Raw genomic sequence first — 21641 nt, 5'->3', positions numbered from 1 at the left:
TAAATTATCGTCAGGTATTGTGGAAAAACTTTGTCTTTTTATGTTACATCTGAGACCTCACAACTCCGCTCCCGGTTGGACTCGAACCACCAACCTTTTGATTAACAGCTGAACGCGCTAACTAAAGCGCGCACGGAAGCCCAAAAATTAAATGGTCTTAAGGTATTATGGAAAAACTTTGACTTTTTACGTTATTTATCACAAAACACACCAACGTTCCCGGGTGGGCTCGAACTAGCCATCTTTCGGTTAACAGCCGAAAGCGCTAACCATTGTGCCACGGAAGTTTGGAAAATAAATTGTCGTCAGGTATTGTAGAAAAACTTTGACTTTTTACGTTACATCTGACACAACACAGCACCGCTCCCGGATGGGCTCGAACCACCAACCTCTCGGTTAACAGCCGAACGCGCTAACCCTTGAGCCACGGAAACTCAGAAATTAAATGATCGGCAGATATTGTGGAAAAACTTTGACTTTTTATGCTAATTCTGAGACCTCACAACTCCGCTCCCGGTTGGGCTCGAACCACCAACCTTTTGATTAACAGCTGAACGCGCTAACTATTGCGCCACGGAAGCCCAAAAATTAAATGGTCTTCAGTAATTATGGAAAAACTTTGACTTTTTACGTTATTTATCACAAAACACACCAACGTTCCCGGGTGGGCTCGAACTAGCAATCTTTCGGTAAACAGCCGAGAGCGCTAACCATTGTGCCACGGAAGTTTTGAAAATAAATTATCGTCAGGTATTGTGGAAAAACTTTGTCTTTTTATGTTACATCTGAGACCTCACAACTCCGCTCCCGGTTGGACTCGAACCACCAACCTTTTGATTAACAGCTGAACGCGCTAACTAAAGCGCGCACGGAAGCCCAAAAATTAAATGGTCTTCAGGTATTATGGAAAAACTTTGACTTTTTACGTTATTTATCACAAAACACACCAACGTTCCCGGGTGGGCTCGAACTAGCCATCTTTCGGTTAACAGCCGAAAGCGCTAACCATTGTGCCACGGAAGTTTAGAAAATAAATTGTCGTCAGGTATTGTAGAAAAACTTTGACTTTTTACGTTACATGTGACACAACACAGCACCGCTCCCGGATGGGCTCGAACCACCAACCTCTCGGTTAACAGCCGAAAGCGCTAACCATTGAGCCACGGAAACTCAGAAATTAAATGATCGGCAGGTATTGTGGAAAAACTTTTAATTTTTATGTTACATCTGAGGCCTCACAACTCCGCTCCTGGGTGGGCTCGAACCACCAACCTTTCGGTTAACAGCCGAACGCGCTAACCATTGAGCCACGGAAACTCAGAAATTAAATGATCGGCAGGTATTGTGGAAAAACTTTGACTTTTTATGCTACTTCTGAGACCTCACAACTCCGCTCCCGGTTGGGCTCGAACCACCAACCTTTTGATTAACAGCTGAACGCGCTAACTATTGCGCCACGGAAGCCCAAAAATTAAATGGTCTTCAGTAATTATGGAAAAACTTTGACTTTTTACGTTATTTATCACAAAACACACCAACGTTCCCGGGTGGGCTCGAACTAGCAATCTTTCGGTTAACAGCCGAAAGCGCTAACCATTGGGCCACGGAAGTTTTGAAAATGAATTATCGTCAGGTATTGTGGAAAAACTTTGTCTTTTTATGTTACATCTGAGACCTCACAACTCCGCTCCCGGTTGGACTCGAACCACCAACCTTTTGATTAACAGCTGAACGCGCTAACTAAAGCGCGCACGGAAGCCAGAAAATTAAATGGTCTTCAGGTATTATGGAAAAACTTTGACTTTTTACGTTATTTATCACAAAACACACCAACGTTCCCGGGTGGGCTCGAACTAGCCATCTTTCGGTTAACAGCCGAAAGCGCTAACCATTGTGCCACGGAAGTTTAGAAAATAAATTGTCGTCAGGTATTGTAGAAAAACTTTGACTTTTTACGTTACATCTGACACAACACAGCACCGCTCCCGGATGGGCTCGAACCCCCAACCTCTCGGTTAACAGCCGAACGCGCTAACCCTTGAGCCACGGAAACTCAGAAATTAAATGATCGGCAGATATTGTGGAAAAACTTTGACTTTTTATGCTAATTCTGAGACCTCACAACTCCGCTCCCGGTTGGGCTCGAACCACCAACCTTTTGATTAACAGCTGAACGCGCTAACTATTGCGCCACGGAAGCCCAAAAATTAAATGGTCTTCAGTAATTATGGAAAAACTTTGACTTTTTACGTTATTTATCACAAAACACACCAACGTTCCCGGGTGGGCTCGAACTAGCAATCTTTCGGTAAACAGCCGAAAGCGCTAACCATTGTGCCACGGAAGTTTTGAAAATAAATTATCGTCAGGTATTGTGGAAAAACTTTGTCTTTTTATGTTACATCTGAGACCTCACAACTCCGCTCCCGGTTGGACTCGAACCACCAACCTTTTGATTAACAGCTGAACGCGCTAACTAAAGCGCGCACGGAAGCCCAAAAATTAAATGGTCTTCAGGTATTATGGAAAAACTTTGAATTTTTATGATACATCTGAGGCCTCACAACTCCGCTCCCGGTTGGGCTCGAACCACCAACCTTTTTACTAACAGCTGAACGCTCTAACCATTGCGCCACGGAAGCCCAAAAATTAAATGGTCGTCAGGTATTATGGAAAAACTTTGACTTTTTACGTTATTTATACCAAAACACACCAACGTTCCCGGGTGGGCTCGAACTAGCAATCTTTCGGTTAACAGCCGAACGCGCTAACCATTGTGCCACGGAAGTTTTGAAAATAAATTGTCGTCAGTATTGTAGAAAAACTTTGACTTTTTATGTTACATCTGAGGCCTCACAACTCCGCTCCTGGGTGGGCTCGAACCACCAACCTTTCGGTTAACAGCCGAACGCGCTAACCATTGAGCCACGGAAACTCAGAAATTAAATGATCGGCAGGTATTGTGGAAAAACTTTGACTTTTTATGTTACTTCTGAGACCTCACAACTCCGCTCCCAGTTGGGCTCGAACCACCAACCTTTTGATTAACAGCTGAACGCGCTAACTATTGCGCCACGGAAGCCCAAAAATTAAATGGTCGTCAGGCATTACGGAAAAACTTTGACTTTTTACGTTATTTATTCCAAAACACACCAACGTTCCCGGGTGGGCTCGAACTAGCAATCTTTCGGTTAACAGCCGAACGCGCTAACCATTGTGCCACGGAAGTTTCGAAAATAAATTATCGTCAGGTATTGTGGAAAAACTTTGACTTTTTACGTTACATCTGACACAACACAGCACCGCTCCCGGATGGGCTCGAACCACCAACCTCTCGGTTAACAGCCGAACGCGCTAACCCTTGAGCCACGGAAACTCAGAAATTAAATGATCGGCAGGTATTGTGGAAAAACTTTGACTTTTTATGCTACATCTGAGACCTCACAACTCTGCTCCCGGTTGGGCTGAACCACCAACCTTTTTACTAACAGCTGAACGCGCTAACCACTGCGCCACGGAAGTCAAAAATTAAATGGTCGTCAGGTATTATGGAAAAACTTTGAATTTATACGTTATTTATCACAAAACACACCAACGTTCCCGGGTGGGCTAAAACTAGCAATCTTTCGGTTAACAGCCGAACGCGCTAACCATTGTGCCACGGAAGTTTAGAAAAAAATTCTCGTCAGGTATTCTAGAAAAATCTTGACTTTTTACGTTACATCTGAGACAACAAAACTCCGCTCCAGGGTGGGCTCGAACCACCAACCTTTCGGTTAACAGCCGAACGCGCTAACCATTGAGCCACGGAAACTCAGAAATTAAATGATCGGCAGGTATTGTGGAAAAACTTTTAATTTTTATGTTACATCTGAGGCCTCACAACTCCGCTCCTGGGTGGGCTCGAACCACCAACCTTTCGGTTAACAGCCGAACGCGCTAACCATTGAGCCACGGAAACTCAGAAATTCAATGATCGGCAGGTATTGTGGAAAAACTTTGACTTTTTATGCTACTTCTGAGACCTCACAACTCCGCTCCCGGTTGGGCTCGAACCACCAACCTTTTGATTAACAGCTGAACGCGCTAACTATTGCGCCACGGAAGCCCAAAAATTAAATGGTCTTCAGTAATTATGGAAAAACTTTGACTTTTTACGTTATTTATCACAAAACACACCAACGTTCCCGGGTGGGCTCGAACTAGCAATCTTTCGGTTAACAGCCGAAAGCGCTAACCATTGGGCCACGGAAGTTTTGAAAATGAATTATCGTCAGGTATTGTGGAAAAACTTTGTCTTTTTATGTTACATCTGAGACCTCACAACTCCGCTCCCGGTTGGACTCGAACCACCAACCTTTTGATTAACAGCTGAACGCGCTAACTAAAGCGCGCACGGAAGCCAGAAAATTAAATGGTCTTCAGGTATTATGGAAAAACTTTGACTTTTTACGTTATTTATCACAAAACACACCAACGTTCCCGGGTGGGCTCGAACTAGCCATCTTTCGGTTAACAGCCGAAAGCGCTAACCATTGTGCCACGGAAGTTTAGAAAATAAATTGTCGTCAGGTATTGTAGAAAAACTTTGACTTTTTACGTTACATCTGACACAACACAGCACCGCTCCCGGATGGGCTCGAACCCCCAACCTCTCGGTTAACAGCCGAACGCGCTAACCCTTGAGCCACGGAAACTCAGAAATTAAATGATCGGCAGATATTGTGGAAAAACTTTGACTTTTTATGCTAATTCTGAGACCTCACAACTCCGCTCCCGGTTGGGCTCGAACCACCAACCTTTTGATTAACAGCTGAACGCGCTAACTATTGCGCCACGGAAGCCCAAAAATTAAATGGTCTTCAGTAATTATGGAAAAACTTTGACTTTTTACGTTATTTATCACAAAACACACCAACGTTCCCGGGTGGGCTCGAACTAGCAATCTTTCGGTAAACAGCCGAAAGCGCTAACCATTGTGCCACGGAAGTTTTGAAAATAAATTATCGTCAGGTATTGTGGAAAAACTTTGTCTTTTTATGTTACATCTGAGACCTCACAACTCCGCTCCCGGTTGGACTCGAACCACCAACCTTTTGATTAACAGCTGAACGCGCTAACTAAAGCGCGCACGGAAGCCCAAAAATTAAATGGTCTTCAGGTATTATGGAAAAACTTTGAATTTTTATGATACATCTGAGGCCTCACAACTCCGCTCCCGGTTGGGCTCGAACCACCAACCTTTTTACTAACAGCTGAACGCTCTAACCATTGCGCCACGGAAGCCCAAAAATTAAATGGTCGTCAGGTATTATGGAAAAACTTTGACTTTTTACGTTATTTATACCAAAACACACCAACGTTCCCGGGTGGGCTCGAACTAGCAATCTTTCGGTTAACAGCCGAACGCGCTAACCATTGTGCCACGGAAGTTTTGAAAATAAATTGTCGTCAGTATTGTAGAAAAACTTTGACTTTTTATGTTACATCTGAGGCCTCACAACTCCGCTCCTGGGTGGGCTCGAACCACCAACCTTTCGGTTAACAGCCGAACGCGCTAACCATTGAGCCACGGAAACTCAGAAATTAAATGATCGGCAGGTATTGTGGAAAAACTTTGACTTTTTATGTTACTTCTGAGACCTCACAACTCCGCTCCCAGTTGGGCTCGAACCACCAACCTTTTGATTAACAGCTGAACGCGCTAACTATTGCGCCACGGAAGCCCAAAAATTAAATGGTCGTCAGGCATTACGGAAAAACTTTGACTTTTTACGTTATTTATTCCAAAACACACCAACGTTCCCGGGTGGGCTCGAACTAGCAATCTTTCGGTAAACAGCCGAACGCGCTAACCATTGTGCCACGGAAGTTTCGAAAATAAATTATCGTCAGGTATTGTGGAAAAACTTTGACTTTTTACGTTACATCTGACACAACACAGCACCGCTCCCGGATGGGCTCGAACCACCAACCTCTCGGTTAACAGCCGAACGCGCTAACCCTTGAGCCACGGAAACTCAGAAATTAAATGATCGGCAGGTATTGTGGAAAAACTTTGACTTTTTATGCTACATCTGAGACCTCACAACTCTGCTCCCGGTTGGGCTGAACCACCAACCTTTTTACTAACAGCTGAACGCGCTAACCACTGCGCCACGGAAGTCAAAAATTAAATGGTCGTCAGGTATTATGGAAAAACTTTGAATTTATACGTTATTTATCACAAAACACACCAACGTTCCCGGGTGGGCTAAAACTAGCAATCTTTCGGTTAACAGCCGAACGCGCTAACCATTGTGCCACGGAAGTTTAGAAAAAAATTCTCGTCAGGTATTCTAGAAAAATCTTGACTTTTTACGTTACATCTGAGACAACAAAACTCCGCTCCAGGGTGGGCTCGAACCACCAACCTTTCGGTTAACAGCCGAACGCGCTAACCATTGAGCCACGGAAACTCAGAAATTAAATGATCGGCAGGTATTGTGGAAAAACTTTGACTTTTTATGTTACATCTGAGACCTCACAACACCGCTCCCGTATGGGCTCGAACCAACAACCTTTCGGTTAACAGGCGAACGCGCTAACCATTGCGCCACGGAAGCCCAAAAATTAAATGATCGGCAGGTATTGTGGAAAAACTTTGACTTTTTATGTTACATCTGAGACCTCACAACACCGCTCCCGTATGGGCTCGAACCAACAACCTTTCGGTTAACAGCCGAACGCGCTAACCATTGCGCCACGGAAGCCCAAAAATTAAATGGTCGTCAGGTATTGTGGAAAAACTTTGGATTTATACGTTACATTTGAGATTCCACAACACCGCTCCCGGGTGGGCTCGAACCACCAACCTATTGGTTAACAGCCGAACGCGTTAACCATTGTGCCACGGAAGCCCAAAAATTAAATGGTCGTCAGGTATTATGGAAAAACTTTGACTTTTTACGTTATTTATACCAAAACACAATAACGTTCCCGGGTGGGCTCGAACTAGCAATCTTTCGGTTAACAGCCGAACGCGCTAACCATTCTGCCACGGAAGTTTTGAAAATAAATCGTCGTCAGTATTGTAGAAAAACTTTGACTTTTTATGTTACATCTGAGGCCTCACAACTCCGCTCCCGGGTGGGCTCGAACCACCAACCTTTCGGTTAACAGCCGAACGCGCTAACCATTGAGCCACGGAAACTCAGAAATTAAATGATCGGCAGGTATTGTGGAAAAACTTTGACTTTTTATGTTACTTCTGAGACCTCACAACTCCGCTCCCGGTTGGGCTCGAACCACCAACCTTTTGATTTACAGCTGAACGCGCTAACTATTGCGCCACGGAACCCCAAAAATTAAATGGTCTTCAGGTATTATGGAAAAACTTTGACTTTTTACGTTATTTATCACAAAACACACCAACGTTCCCGGGTGGGCTCGAACTAGCAATCTTTTGGTTAACAGCCGAAAGCGCTAACCATTGTGCCACGGAAGTTTTGAAAATAAATTATCGTCAGGTATTTTGGAAAAACTTTGACTTTTTACGTTACATCTGACACAACACAGCACCGCTCCCGGATGGACTCGAACCACCAACCTCTCGGTTAACAGCCGATAGCGCTAACCATTGAGCCACGGAAACTCAGAAATTAAATGATCGGCAGGTATTGTGGAAAAACTTTGGCTTTTATGTTACATCTGAGACCTCACAACTCTGCTCCCGGTTGTGCTGAACCACCAACCTTTTTACTAACAGCTGAACGCGCTAACCATTGCGCCACGGAAGTCAAAAATTAAATGGTCTTCAGGTATTATGGAAAAACTTTGACTTTTTACGTTATTTATCACAAAACACACCAACGTTCCCGGGTGGGCTCGAACAAGCAATCTTTCGGTTAACAGCCGAACGCGCTAACCATTGTGTCACGGTAGTTTTGGAAATAAATTGTCGTCAGTATTGTAGAAAAACTTTGACTTTTTATGTTACATCTGAGGCCTCACAACTCCTCTCCCTGTTGGGCTCGAACCACCAACCTTTTTACTAACAGCTGAACGCGCTAACCATTGCGCCACGGAAGCCCAAAAATTAAACGGTCGTCAGGTATTGTGGAAAAACTTTGACTTTTTACGTTATTTATCACAAAACACACCAATGTTCCCGGGTGGGCTCGAACTAGCAATCTTTCGGTTAACAGCCGAACGCGCTAACCATTGTGCCACGGAAGTTTTGAAAATAAATTGTCGTCAGTATTGTAGAAAAACTTTGACTTTTTATGTTACATCTGAGGCCTCACAACTCCGCTCCTGGGTGGGCTCGAACCACCAACCTTTCGGTTAACAGCCGAACGCGCTAACCATTGAGCCACGGAAACTCAGAAATTAAATGATCGGCAGGTATTGTGGAAAAACTTTGACTTTTTATGTTACTTCTGAGACCTCACAACTCCGCTCCCAGTTGGGCTCGAACCACCAACCTTTTGATTAACAGCTGAACGCGCTAACTATTGCGCCACGGAAGCCCAAATATTAAATGGTCGTCAGGCATTACGGAAAAACTTTGACTTTTTACGTTATTTATTCCAAAACACACCAACGTTCCCGGGTGGGCTCGAACTAGCAATCTTTCGGTTAACAGCCGAACGCGCTAACCATTGTGCCACGGAAGTTTCGAAAATAAATTATCGTCAGGTATTGTGGAAAAACTTTGACTTTTTACGTTACATCTGACACAACACAGCACCGCTCCCGGATGGGCTCGAACCACCAACCTCTCGGTTAACAGCCGAACGCGCTAACCCTTGAGCCACGGAAACTCAGAAATTAAATGATCGGCAGGTATTGTGGAAAAACTTTGACTTTTTATGCTACATCTGAGACCTCACAACTCTGCTCCCGGTTGGGCTGAACCACCAACCTTTTTACTAACAGCTGAACGCGCTAACCACTGCGCCACGGAAGTCAAAAATTAAATGGTCGTCAGGTATTATGGAAAAACTTTGAATTTATACGTTATTTATCACAAAACACACCAACGTTCCCGGGTGGGCTAAAACTAGCAATCTTTCGGTTAACAGCCGAACGCGCTAACCATTGTGCCACGGAAGTTTAGAAAAAAATTCTCGTCAGGTATTCTAGAAAAATCTTGACTTTTTACGTTACATCTGAGACAACAAAACTCCGCTCCAGGGTGGGCTCGAACCACCAACCTTTCGGTTAACAGCCGAACGCGCTAACCATTGAGCCACGGAAACTCAGAAATTAAATGATCGGCAGGTATTGTGGAAAAACTTTGACTTTTTATGTTACATCTGAGACCTCACAACACCGCTCCCGTATGGGCTCGAACCAACAACCTTTCGGTTAACAGGCGAACGCGCTAACCATTGCGCCACGGAAGCCCAAAAATTAAATGATCGGCAGGTATTGTGGAAAAACTTTGACTTTTTATGTTACATCTGAGACCTCACAACACCGCTCCCGTATGGGCTCGAACCAACAACCTTTCGGTTAACAGCCGAACGCGCTAACCATTGCGCCACGGAAGCCCAAAAATTAAATGGTCGTCAGGTATTGTGGAAAAACTTTGGATTTATACGTTACATTTGAGATTCCACAACACCGCTCCCGGGTGGGCTCGAACCACCAACCTATTGGTTAACAGCCGAACGCGTTAACCATTGTGCCACGGAAGCCCAAAAATTAAATGGTCGTCAGGTATTATGGAAAAACTTTGACTTTTTACGTTATTTATACCAAAACACAATAACGTTCCCGGGTGGGCTCGAACTAGCAATCTTTCGGTTAACAGCCGAACGCGCTAACCATTCTGCCACGGAAGTTTTGAAAATAAATCGTCGTCAGTATTGTAGAAAAACTTTGACTTTTTATGTTACATCTGAGGCCTCACAACTCCGCTCCCGGGTGGGCTCGAACCACCAACCTTTCGGTTAACAGCCGAACGCGCTAACCATTGAGCCACGGAAACTCAGAAATTAAATGATCGGCAGGTATTGTGGAAAAACTTTGACTTTTTATGTTACTTCTGAGACCTCACAACTCCGCTCCCGGTTGGGCTCGAACCACCAACCTTTTGATTTACAGCTGAACGCGCTAACTATTGCGCCACGGAACCCCAAAAATTAAATGGTCTTCAGGTATTATGGAAAAACTTTGACTTTTTACGTTATTTATCACAAAACACACCAACGTTCCCGGGTGGGCTCGAACTAGCAATCTTTTGGTTAACAGCCGAAAGCGCTAACCATTGTGCCACGGAAGTTTTGAAAATAAATTATCGTCAGGTATTTTGGAAAAACTTTGACTTTTTACGTTACATCTGACACAACACAGCACCGCTCCCGGATGGACTCGAACCACCAACCTCTCGGTTAACAGCCGATAGCGCTAACCATTGAGCCACGGAAACTCAGAAATTAAATGATCGGCAGGTATTGTGGAAAAACTTTGGCTTTTATGTTACATCTGAGACCTCACAACTCTGCTCCCGGTTGTGCTGAACCACCAACCTTTTTACTAACAGCTGAACGCGCTAACCATTGCGCCAATAAAGTCAAAAATTAAATGGTCTTCAGGTATTATGGAAAAACTTTGACTTTTTACGTTATTTATCACAAAACACACCAACGTTCCCGGGTGGGCTCGAACTAGCAATCTTTCGGTTAACAGCCGAACGCGCTAACCATTGTGCCACGGAAGTTTAGAAAATAAATTGTCGTCAGGTATTGTAGAAAAACTTTGACTTTTTACGTTACATCTGACACAACACAGCACCGCTCCCGGATGGGCTCGAACCACCAACCTCTCGGTTAACAGCCGAAAGCGCTAACCATTGAGCCACGGCAACTCAGAAATTAAATGATCGGCAGGTATTGTGGAAAAACTTTGACTTTTTATGTTACATCTGAGACCTCACAACTCTGCTCCCGGTTGGGCTGAACCACCAACCTTTTTACTAACAGCTGAACGCGCTAACCATTGCGCCACGGAAGTCAAAAATTAAATGGTCTTCAGGTATTATGGAAAAACTTTGACTTTTTACGTTATTTATCACAAAACACACCAACGTTCCCGGGTGGGCTCGAACAAGCAATCTTTCGGTTAACAGCCGAACGCGCTAACCATTGTGTCACGGTAGTTTTGGAAATAAATTGTCGTCAGTATTGTAGAAAAACTTTGACTTTTTATGTTACATCTGAGGCCTCACAACTCCTCTCCCTGTTGGGCTCGAACCACCAACCTTTTTACTAACAGCTGAACGCGCTAACCATTGCGCCACGGAAGCCCAAAAATTAAACGGTCGTCAGGTATTGTGGAAAAACTTTGACTTTTTACGTTATTTATCACAAAACACACCAATGTTCCCGGGTGGGCTCGAACTAGCAATCTTTCGGTTAACAGCCGAACGCGCTAACCATTGTGCAACGGAAGTTTAGAAAATAAAATGTCGTCAGGTATTGTAGAAAAACTTTGACTTTTTACGTTACATCTGACACAACACAACACCGCTCCCGGCTGGGCTCGAACCACCAACCTTTCGGTTAACAGCCGATCGTGCTAACAATTGAGCCAAGAAAACTCAGATGTTAAATGATCGGCAGGTATTGTGGAAAATCTTTGACTTTTTATGTTACATCTGAGGCCTCGCAACTCCGCTCCCGGGTGGGCTCGAACCACCAACCTTTCGGTTAACAGCCGAACGCGCAAACCATTGAGTCACGGAAACTCAGAAATTAAATGATCGGCAGGTATTGTGGAAAAACTTTGACTTTTTATGGTTACATCTGAGACCTCACAACTCCGCGCCCGGTTGGGCTCGAACCACCAACCTTTTTACTAACAGCTGAACGCGCTAACCATTGCGCCACGGAAGCCCAAAAATTAAATGGTCGTCAGGTATTATGGAAAAACTTTGACTTTTTACGTTATTTATACCAAAACACACCAACGTTCCCGGGTGGGCTCGATCTAGCAACCTTTCGGTTAACAGCCGAACGCGCAAACCATTGAGCCACGGAAACTCAGAAATTAAATGATCGGCAAGTATTGTGGAAAAACTTTGACTTTTTATGTTACATCTGAGGCCTCAAAACTCCGCTCCAAGGTGGGCTCGAACCATCAACCTTTCGGTTAACAGCCGAACGCGCTAACCATTGGGCCACGGAAACTCAGAAATTAAACGATCGGCAGGTATTGTGGAAAACTTTGACTTTTTATGTTACATCTGAGACCTCACAACTCCGCTCCCGGTTGGGCTCAAACAACCAACCTTTTTACTAACAGCTGAACGCGCTAACCCTTGCGCCACGGAAGCCCAAAAATTAAATGGTCGTCAGGTATTATGGAAAAACTTTGACTTTTTACGTTATTTATACCAAAACACACCAACGTTCCCGGGTGGGCTCGATCTAGCAATCTTTCGGTTAACAGCCGAACGCTCTAACCATTGTGCCACGGAAGTTTAGAAAATAAATCGTCGTCAGGTATTGTAGAAAAACTTTGGCTTTTTACGTTACATCTGACACAACACAACACCGCTCCCGGGTTGGCTCGAACCACCAACCTTTTGATTAACAGTTGAACGCGCTAACCATTGCGCCACGGAAGCCCAAAAATTAAATGGTCGTCAGGTATTATGGAAAAACTTTGACTTTTTACGTTATTTACACCAAAACACACCAACGTTCCCGGGTGGGCTCGAACTAGCAATCTTTCGGTTAACAGCCGAACGCGCTAACCATTGTGCCACGGAAGTTTAGAAAAAAATTCTCGTCAGGTATTCTAGAAAAACCTTGACTTTTTACGTTACATCTGAGACAACACAACTCCGCTCCAGGGTGGGCTCGAACCACCAAACTTTAGGTTAACAGCCGAACGCGCTAACCATTGAGCCACGGAAACTCAGAAATTAAATGATCGGCAGGTATTGTGGAAAAACTTTGACTTTTTATGTTACATCTGAGACCTCACAACACCGCTCCCGTATGGGCTCGAACCAACAACCTTTCGGTTAACAGCCGAACGCGCTAACCATTGCGCCACGGAAGCCCAAAAATTAAATGATCGGCAGGTATTGTGGAAAAATTTTGATTTTTTATGTTACATCTGAGGCCTCACAACTCCGCTCCCGGGTGGGCTCGAACCACCAACCTTTCGGTTAACAGCCGAACGCGCTAACCATTGAGCCACGGAAACTCAGAAATTAAATGATCGGCAGGTATTGTGGAAAAACTTTGACTTTTTATGTTACTTCTGAGACCTCACAACTCCGCTCCCGGTTGGGCTCGAACCACCAACCTTTTGATTAACAGCTGAACGCGCTAACTATTGCGCCACGGAAGCCCAGAAATTAAATGGTCTTCAGGTATTATGAAAAAACTTTGACTTTTTACGTTATTTATCACAAAACACACCAACGTTCCCGGGTGGGCTCGAACTAGCAATCTTTCGGTTAACAGCCGAGAGCGCTAACCATTGTGCCACGGAAGTTTTGAAAATAAATTATCGTCAGGTATTTTGGAAAAACTATGACTTTTTACGTTACATCTGACACAACACAGCACCGCTCCCGGATGGGCTCGAACCACCAACCTCTCGGTTAACAGCCGAAAGCGCTAACCATTGAGCCACGGAAACTCAGAAATTAAATGATCGGCAGGTATTGTGGAAAAACTTTGACTTTTATGTTACTTCTGAGACCTCACAACTCCGCTCCCGGTTGGGCTCGAACCACCAACCTTTTGATTAACAGCTGAACGCGCTAACTATTGCGCCACGGAAGCCCAGAAATTAAATGGTCTTCAGGTATTATGGAAAAACTTTGACTTTTTACGTTATTTATCACAAAACACACCAACTTTCCCGGGTGGGCTCAAACTAGCAATCTTTCGGTTAACAGCCGAGAGCGCTAACCATTGTGCCACGGAAGTTTGAAAATAAATTATCGTCAGGTATTTTGGAAAAACTTTGACTTTTTACGTTACATCTGACACAACACAGCACCGCTCCCGGATGGGCTCGAACCACCAACCTCTCGGTTAACAGCCGAAAGCGCTAACCATTGAGCCACGGAAACTCAGAAATTAAATGATCGGCAGGTGTTGTGGAAAAACTTTGACTTTTTATGTTACATCTGAGACCTCACAACTCTGCTCCCGGTTGGGCTGAACCACCAACCTTTTTACTAACAGCTGAACGCGCTAACCATTGCGCCACGGAAGTCAAAAATTAAATGGTCTTCAGGTATTATGGAAAAACTTTGACTTTTTACGTTATTTATCACAAAACACACCAACGTTCCCGGGTGGGCTCGAACTAGCAATCTTTCGGTTAACAGCCGAACGCGCTAACCATTGTGTCACGGTAGTTTTGAAAATAAATTGTCGTCAGTATTGTAGAAAAACTTTGACTTTTTATGTTACATCTGAGGCCTCACAACTCCGCTCCAGGGTGGGCTCGAACCACCAACCTTTCGGTTAACAGCCGAACGCGCTAACCATTGAGCCACGGAAACTCAGAAATTAAATGATCGGCAGGTATTGTTAAAAAACTTTGACTTTTTATGTTACATCTGAGACCTCACAACACCGCTCCCGTATGGGCTCGAACCAACAACCTTTCGGTTAACAGCCGAACGCGCTAACCATTGCGCCACGGAAGCCCAAAAATTAAATGATCGGCAGGTATTTTGGAAAAACTTTGACTTTTTACGTTATTTATACCAAAACACACCAACGTTCCCGGGTGGGCTCGAACTAGCAATCTTTCGGTTAACAGCCGAACGCGCTAACCATTGAGCCACGGAAACTCAGAAATTAAATGATCGGCAGGTATGGTGGAAAAACTTTGACTTTTTATGTTACTTCTGAGGCCTCACAACTCCGCTCCCGGTTGGGCTCGAACCACCAACCTTTTGTTTAACAGCTGAACGCGCTAACTATTGCGCCACGGAAGCCCAAAAATTAAATGGTCTTCAGGTATTATGGGAAAACTTTGACTTTTTACGTTATTTATCACAAAACACACCAACGTTCCCGGGTGGGCTCGAACTAGCAATCTTTCGGTTAACAGCCGAAAGCGCTAACCATTGTGCCACGGAAGTTTTGAAAATAAATTATCGTCAGGTATTGTGGAAAAACTTTGACTTTTTATGTTACATCTGAGACCTCACAACTCCGCTCCCTGTTGGGCTCGAACCACCAACCTTTTTACTAACAGCTGAACGCGCTAACCATTGCGCCAGGGAAGTCAAAAATTAAATGGTCTTCAGGTATTGTAGAAAAACTTTGACTTTTTACGTTACATCTGACGCAACACAGCACCGTTCCCGGGTGGGCTCGAACCACCAACCTTTTGATTAGCAGCTGAACGCGCTAACCATTGCGCCACGTAAGCCCAAAAATTAAATGGTCGTCAGGAATTATGGAAAAACTTTGACTTTTTACGTTATTTATACCAAAACACACCAACGTTCCCGAGTGGGCTCGAACTAGCAATCTTTCGGTTAACAGGCGAACGCGCTAACCATTGTGCCATGGAAGTTTAGAAAACAAATTGTCGTCAGGTATTGTAGAAAAACTTTGACTTTTTACGTTACATCTGACACAACACAACACCGCTCCCGGGTGGGCTCGAACCACCAACCTTTCGGTTAACAGCCGAACGCGCTAACCATTGAGCCACGGAAACTCAGAAATTAAATGATCGGCAGGTATTGTGGAAAAACTTTGACTTTTTATGTTACATCTGAGACCTCACAACTCCGCTCCCTGTTGGGCTCGAACCACCAACCTTTTTACTAACAGCTGAACGCGCTAACCATTGCGCCTAGGAAGCCCAAAAATTAAACGGCTGTCAGGTATTATGGAAAAACTTTGACTTTTTACGTTATTTATCACAAAACACACCAACGTTCCCGGGTGGGCTCGAACTACCAATCTTTCGGTTAACAGCCGAACGCGCTAACCATTGTGCCACGGAAGTTTAGAAAACAAATTGTCGTCAGGTATTGTAGAAAAACTTTGACTTTTTACGTTACATCTGACACAACACAACACCGCTCCCGGGTGGGCTCGAACCACCAACCTTTCGGTTAACAGCCGAACGCGCTAATCATTGCGCCACGGAAGCCCAAAAATTAAATGGTCGTCAAGTTTTATGGAAAAACTTTGACTTTTTACGTTACATCTGAGACCTCAAAACTCCGCTCTCTGTTGGGCTCGAACCACCAACCTTTTTACTAACAGCTGAACGCGCTAACCATTGCGCCTAGGAAGCCCAAAAATTAAACGGTCGTCAGGTATTATGGAAAAACTTTGACTTTTTACGTTATTTATCACAAAACACACCAACGTTCCCGGGTGGGCTCGAACTACCAATCTTTCGGTTAACAGCCGAACGCGCTAACCATTGAGCCACGGAAACTCAGAAATTAAATGATCGGCAGGTATTGTGGAAAAACTTTGACTTTTTATGTTACATCTGAGACCTCACAACTCCGCTCCCTGTTGGGCTCGAACCACCAACCTTTTTACTAACAGCTGAACGCGCTAACCATTGCGCCTAGGAAGCCCAAAAATTAAACGGTCGTCAGGTATTATGGAAAAACTTTGACTTTTTACGTTATTTATCACAAAACACACCAACGTTCCCGGGTGGGCTCGAACTACCAATCTTTCGGTTAACAGCCGAACGCGCTAACCATTGTGCCACGGAAGTTTAGAAAACAAATTGTCGTCAGGTATTGTAGAAAAACTTTGACTTTTTACGTTACATCTGACACAACACAACACCGCTCCCGGCTGGGCTCGTACCACCAACCTTTCGGTTAACAGCCGATCGTGCTAACAATTGAGCCAAGGAAACTCAGATGTTAAATGATCGGCAGGTATTGTGGAAAATCTTTGACTTTTTATGTTACATCTGAGACCTCACAACTCCGCTCCCTGTTGGGCTCGAACCACCAACCTTTTTACTAACAGCTGAACGCGCTAACCATTGCGCCACGGAAGCCCGAAAATTAAACGGTCGTCAGGTATTATTGAAAAACTTTGACTTTTTACGTTATTTATCACAAAACACACCAACGTTCCCGGGTGGGCTCGAACTAGCAATCTTTCGGTTAACAGCCGAACGCGCTAACCATTGTGCCACGGAAGTTTTGAAAACAAATTATCGTCAGGTATTTTGGAAAAACTTTGACTTTTTACGTTACATCTGACACAACACAGCACCGCTCCCGGATGGGCTCGAACCACCAACCTCTCGGTTAACAGCCGAAAGCGCTAACCATTGAGCCACGGCAACTCAGAAATTAAATGATCGGCAGGTATTTTGGAAAAACTTTGACTTTTTATGTTACATCTGAGACCTCACAACTCCGCTCCCGGTTGAACTCGAACCACCAACCTTTTTATTAACAGCTGAACGCGCTAACCATTGCGCCACGGAAGCCCAAAAATTAAATGGTCGTCAGGTATTATGGAAAAACATTGACTTTTTACGTTATTTATACCAAAACACACCAACGTTCCTGGGTGGGCTCGAACTAGCAATCTTTCGGTTAACAGCCGAACGCTCTAACCATTGTGCCAAGGAAGTTTAGAAAATAAATTGTCGTCAGGTATTCTAGAAAAACTTCGACTTTTTACGTTAAATCTGAAACAACACAACACCGCACCCGGGTGGGCTCGAACAACAACCTTTCGGTTAACAGCCGAAAGCGCTAACCCTTGAGCCACGGAGACTCAGAAATTAAATGATCGGCAGGTATTCTGGAAAAACTTTGACTTTTTATGTTACATCTGAGGCCTCAAAACTCCGCTCCCGGGTGGGCTCGAACCACCAACCTCTCGGTTAACAGCCGAACGCGCTAACCATTGCGCCACGGAAGCCCAAAAATTAAATGGTCGTCAGGTATTATGGAAAAACTTTGACTTTTTACGTTATTTATCACAAAACACACCAACGTTCCCGGGTGGGCTAAAACTAGCAATCTTTCGGTTAACAGCCGAACGCGCTAACCATTGTGCCACGGAAGTTTAGAAAATAAATTGTCGTCAGGTATTGTAGAAAAACTTTGACTTTTTACGTTACATCTGACACAATACAACACCGCTCCCGGGTGGGCTCGAACCACCAACCTTTTGATTAACAGCTGAACGCGCTAACCATTGCGCCACGGAAGCCCAAAAGTTAAATGGTCGTCAGGTATTATGGAAAAACTTTGACTTTTTACGTTATTTACACCAAAACACACCAACGTTCCCGGGTGGGCTCGAACTAGCAATCTTTCGGTTAACAGCCGAACGCGCTAACCATTGTGCCACGGAAGTTTAGAAAAAAATTCTCGTCAGGTATTCTAGAAAAACCTTGACTTTTTACGTTACATCTGAGACAACACAACACCGCTCCCGGGTGGGCTCGAACCACCAACCTTTCGGTTAACAGCCGAACGCACTAACCATTGAGCCACGGAAACTCAGAAATTAAATGATCGGCAGGTATTGTGGAAAAACTTTGACTTTTTATGTTACACCTGACGACAATTTATTTTCTAAACTTCCGTGGCACAATATTTAGCGCGTTCGACTGTTAACCGAAAGATTGCTAGTTCGAGCCCACCCGGGAACGTTGGTGTGTTTTGGTATAAATGACGTAAAAAGCAAAAGTTTTTCCACAATACCTGACGAACATTTAATTTTTGGGCTTCCATGGCGCAGTGGTTAGCGCGCTCAAATGTTATTCAAAAGATTGGTGGTTCGAGCCCACCCGGGACGGTGTTGTGAGGTCTCAGATGTAATATAAAAAGTCAAAGTTTTTCCACAATACCTGCCAATCAATTAATTTCTGTGTTTCCGTGGCTCAATGGTTAGCGCGTTCGGCTGTTAACCGAAAGGTTGGTGGTTCGAGCCCACCCGGGAGCGGTGTTGTGTTGTCTCAGATGTTACGTAAAAAGTCAAAGTTTTTTTATATACCTGACGACAATTTCTTTCTAAACTTCCGTGGCACAATGGTAAGCGCGTTCGGCTGTTAACCGAAAGATTGCTAGTTCGAGCCCACCCGGGAACGTTGGTGTGTTTTGTGATAAATAACGTAAAAAGTCAAAGTTTTTTCCATAATACCTGACGACCATTTTATATTTGGGCTTCCGTGGCGCAATGGTTAGCGCGCCGGGCTTTTAACCGAAAGATTGCTAGTTCGAGCCCACCCGGGAACGTTGGTGTGTTTTGGTATAAATAACGTAAAAAGTCAAATTTTTCCATAATATCTGACGACCATTTAATTTTTGGGCTTACGTGGCGCATTGGTTAGCGCGTTCGGCTGTTAACCGAAAGGTTGGTGGTTCGAGCCCACCCGGGAGTGGTGTTGTGTTGTCTCAGATGTAGCGTAAAAAACATAATTTTTCCACGATACCTGACGACCATTTAATTTTTGGGCTTCCGTGGCGCAATGGTTTGCGCGTTTGGCAGTTAACCGAAAGGTTGGTGGTTCGAGCCCACCCGGGAGCGGTGTTGTGAGGTGTCAGATATAACGCAAAAAGTCAAAGTTTTTCCACAATACCTGACGACCATTTAACTTTTAGGATTCCGTGGCGCGATGGTAAGCGCGTTCGGCTGTTAACCGAAAGGTTGGTGGTTCGAGCCCACCCGGGAGCGGTGTTGTGAGGTGTCAGATGTAACGCAAAATGTCAAAGTTTTTCCACAATACCTGAAGACCATTTAATTTTAGACTTCCGTGGCGCGATGGTTAGCGCGTTCGGATGTTAGCCTAAAGGTTGGTGGTTCAAGCCCACCCGGGAACGTTGGAGTGAAGTTTTATAAGTAACTTAAAAAGGCAACGTTTTTCCACCATACCTGACAACTATTTACTTTCTACGCTTCCGTGGCGCAATGGTTAGCGCGTTCAGATGTTAACCGTAAGGTTGGTGGTTCGAGCCCACCCCGGAGCGGTGTTGTGAGGTGTCAGATGTAACGCAAAATCAAAGTTTTTCCACAATACCTGACGACCATTTAACTTTTAGGCTTCCGTGTCGCAATGGTTTGCGCGTTTGGCTGCTAACGGAAAGGTTGGAGGTTCGAGCCCACCCGGGAACGATGGTGTAAAAAGGCAAAGCTTTCCCTAAATACCTAACGACCGTTTACTTTCTGAGCTTCCGTGGCTCAACGGTTAGCGCGTTCGTCAGTTAACCGAAAGGTTGGTGGTTTAAGCCCACCCGGGAGCGGTGTTGTGGGGTCTCAGATGTAGCGTAAAAAACAAAATTTTTCCACAATACCTGACGACCATTTAACTTTTAGGATTCCGTGGCGCGATGGTAAGCGCGTTCGGTTTTTAACCGAAAGGTAGGTGGTTCGAGCCCACCCGGAAGCGGTGTTGTGAGGTGTCAGATGTAACGCAAAAAGTCAAAGTTTTTCCACAATACCTGACGACCATTTAACTTTAAGGCTTCCGTGGCGCGATGGTTAGCGTGTTTGGCTGTTAATTGTAAGGTTGGTGGTTCGAGCCCACCCGGGAACGTTGGTGTGAAGTTTAATATGTAACGTAAGAAGTCAAAGCTTTTCCACAATACCTGACGACCATTTAAGTTCTGAGCTTCCGTGGCTCAATGGTTAGCGCCTCCGGCTGTTAACCGAAAGGTTGCTGGTTCGAGCCCACCCGGGAGCGGTGTTGTGAGGTCTCAGATGTAACGTAAAAAGTCAGAGTTTTTCCACAATACCTGATGAACATTTAATTTTTTGGGCTTCCGTGGCGCAATGGTTAGCGCGTTCAGTTGTAAACCGAAAGGTTGGTGGTTCGAGCCCACCCGGGAGAGGTGTTATGAGGTCTCAGATGTAGCGTAAAAATTCAAATTTTTTCCACAATACCTGACGACCATTTCATTTCTGAGCTTCCTTGGCTCCATGGTTAGCGCGTTCGGATGTTAACCAAAAGGTTGATGGTTCGAGCCCACCCGGGAGCGGTGTTGTGGGGTCTCAAATGTAACGTAAAAAGCAAAAGTTTTTCCACAATACCTGACGAACATTTAATTTTTGGGCTTCCATGGCGCAGTGGTTAGCGCGCTCAAATGTTATTCAAAAGATTGGTGGTTCGAGCCCACCCGGGACGGTGTTGTGAGGTCTCAGATGTAATATAAAAAGTCAAAGTTTTTCCACAATACCTGCCAATCAATTAATTTCTGTGTTTCCGTGGCTCAATGGTTAGCGCGTTCGGCTGTTAACCGAAAGGTTGGTGGTTCGAGCCCACCCGGGAGCGGTGTTGTGTTGTCTCAGATGTTACGTAAAAAGTCAAAGTTTTTTTATATACCTGACGACAATTTCTTTCTAAACTTCCGTGGCACAATGGTAAGCGCGTTCGGCTGTTAACCGAAAGATTGCTAGTTCGAGCCCACCCGGGAACGTTGGTGTGTTTTGTGATAAATAACGTAAAAAGTCAAAGTTTTTTCCATAATACCTGACGACCATTTTATATTTGGGCTTCCGTGGCGCAATGGTTAGCGCGCCGGGCTTTTAACCGAAAGATTGCTAGTTCGAGCCCACCCGGGAACGTTGGTGTGTTTTGGTATAAATAACGTAAAAAGTCAAATTTTTCCATAATATCTGACGACCATTTAATTTTTGGGCTTACGTGGCGCATTG

The 21641-nt window shown here is 44.6% G+C and overlaps 1 non-coding gene across 1 annotated transcript; it reads left to right on the top strand.

Annotated features, from left to right (window-relative positions):
- Positions 1–20745: 20745 nt before the first annotated feature.
- Positions 20746–20818, top strand: TRNAY-GUA (transfer RNA tyrosine (anticodon GUA)). The gene has a single exon. It is a non-coding gene; the product is annotated as a tRNA-Tyr (tRNA).
- The last annotated feature ends 823 nt before the right edge of the window (positions 20819–21641 follow it).

Source organism: Phalangium opilio, unplaced genomic scaffold (assembly GCF_054372755.1).
Source record: "Phalangium opilio isolate 3A_F unplaced genomic scaffold, DU_Popi_V2 ptg000329l_1, whole genome shotgun sequence".
In the NCBI taxonomy this organism is placed as follows: Eukaryota; Metazoa; Arthropoda; class Arachnida; order Opiliones; family Phalangiidae; genus Phalangium; species Phalangium opilio.
Note: the sequence above shows the minus strand (reverse complement) of the source record. Positions and strands in the feature narration are given on the sequence as shown.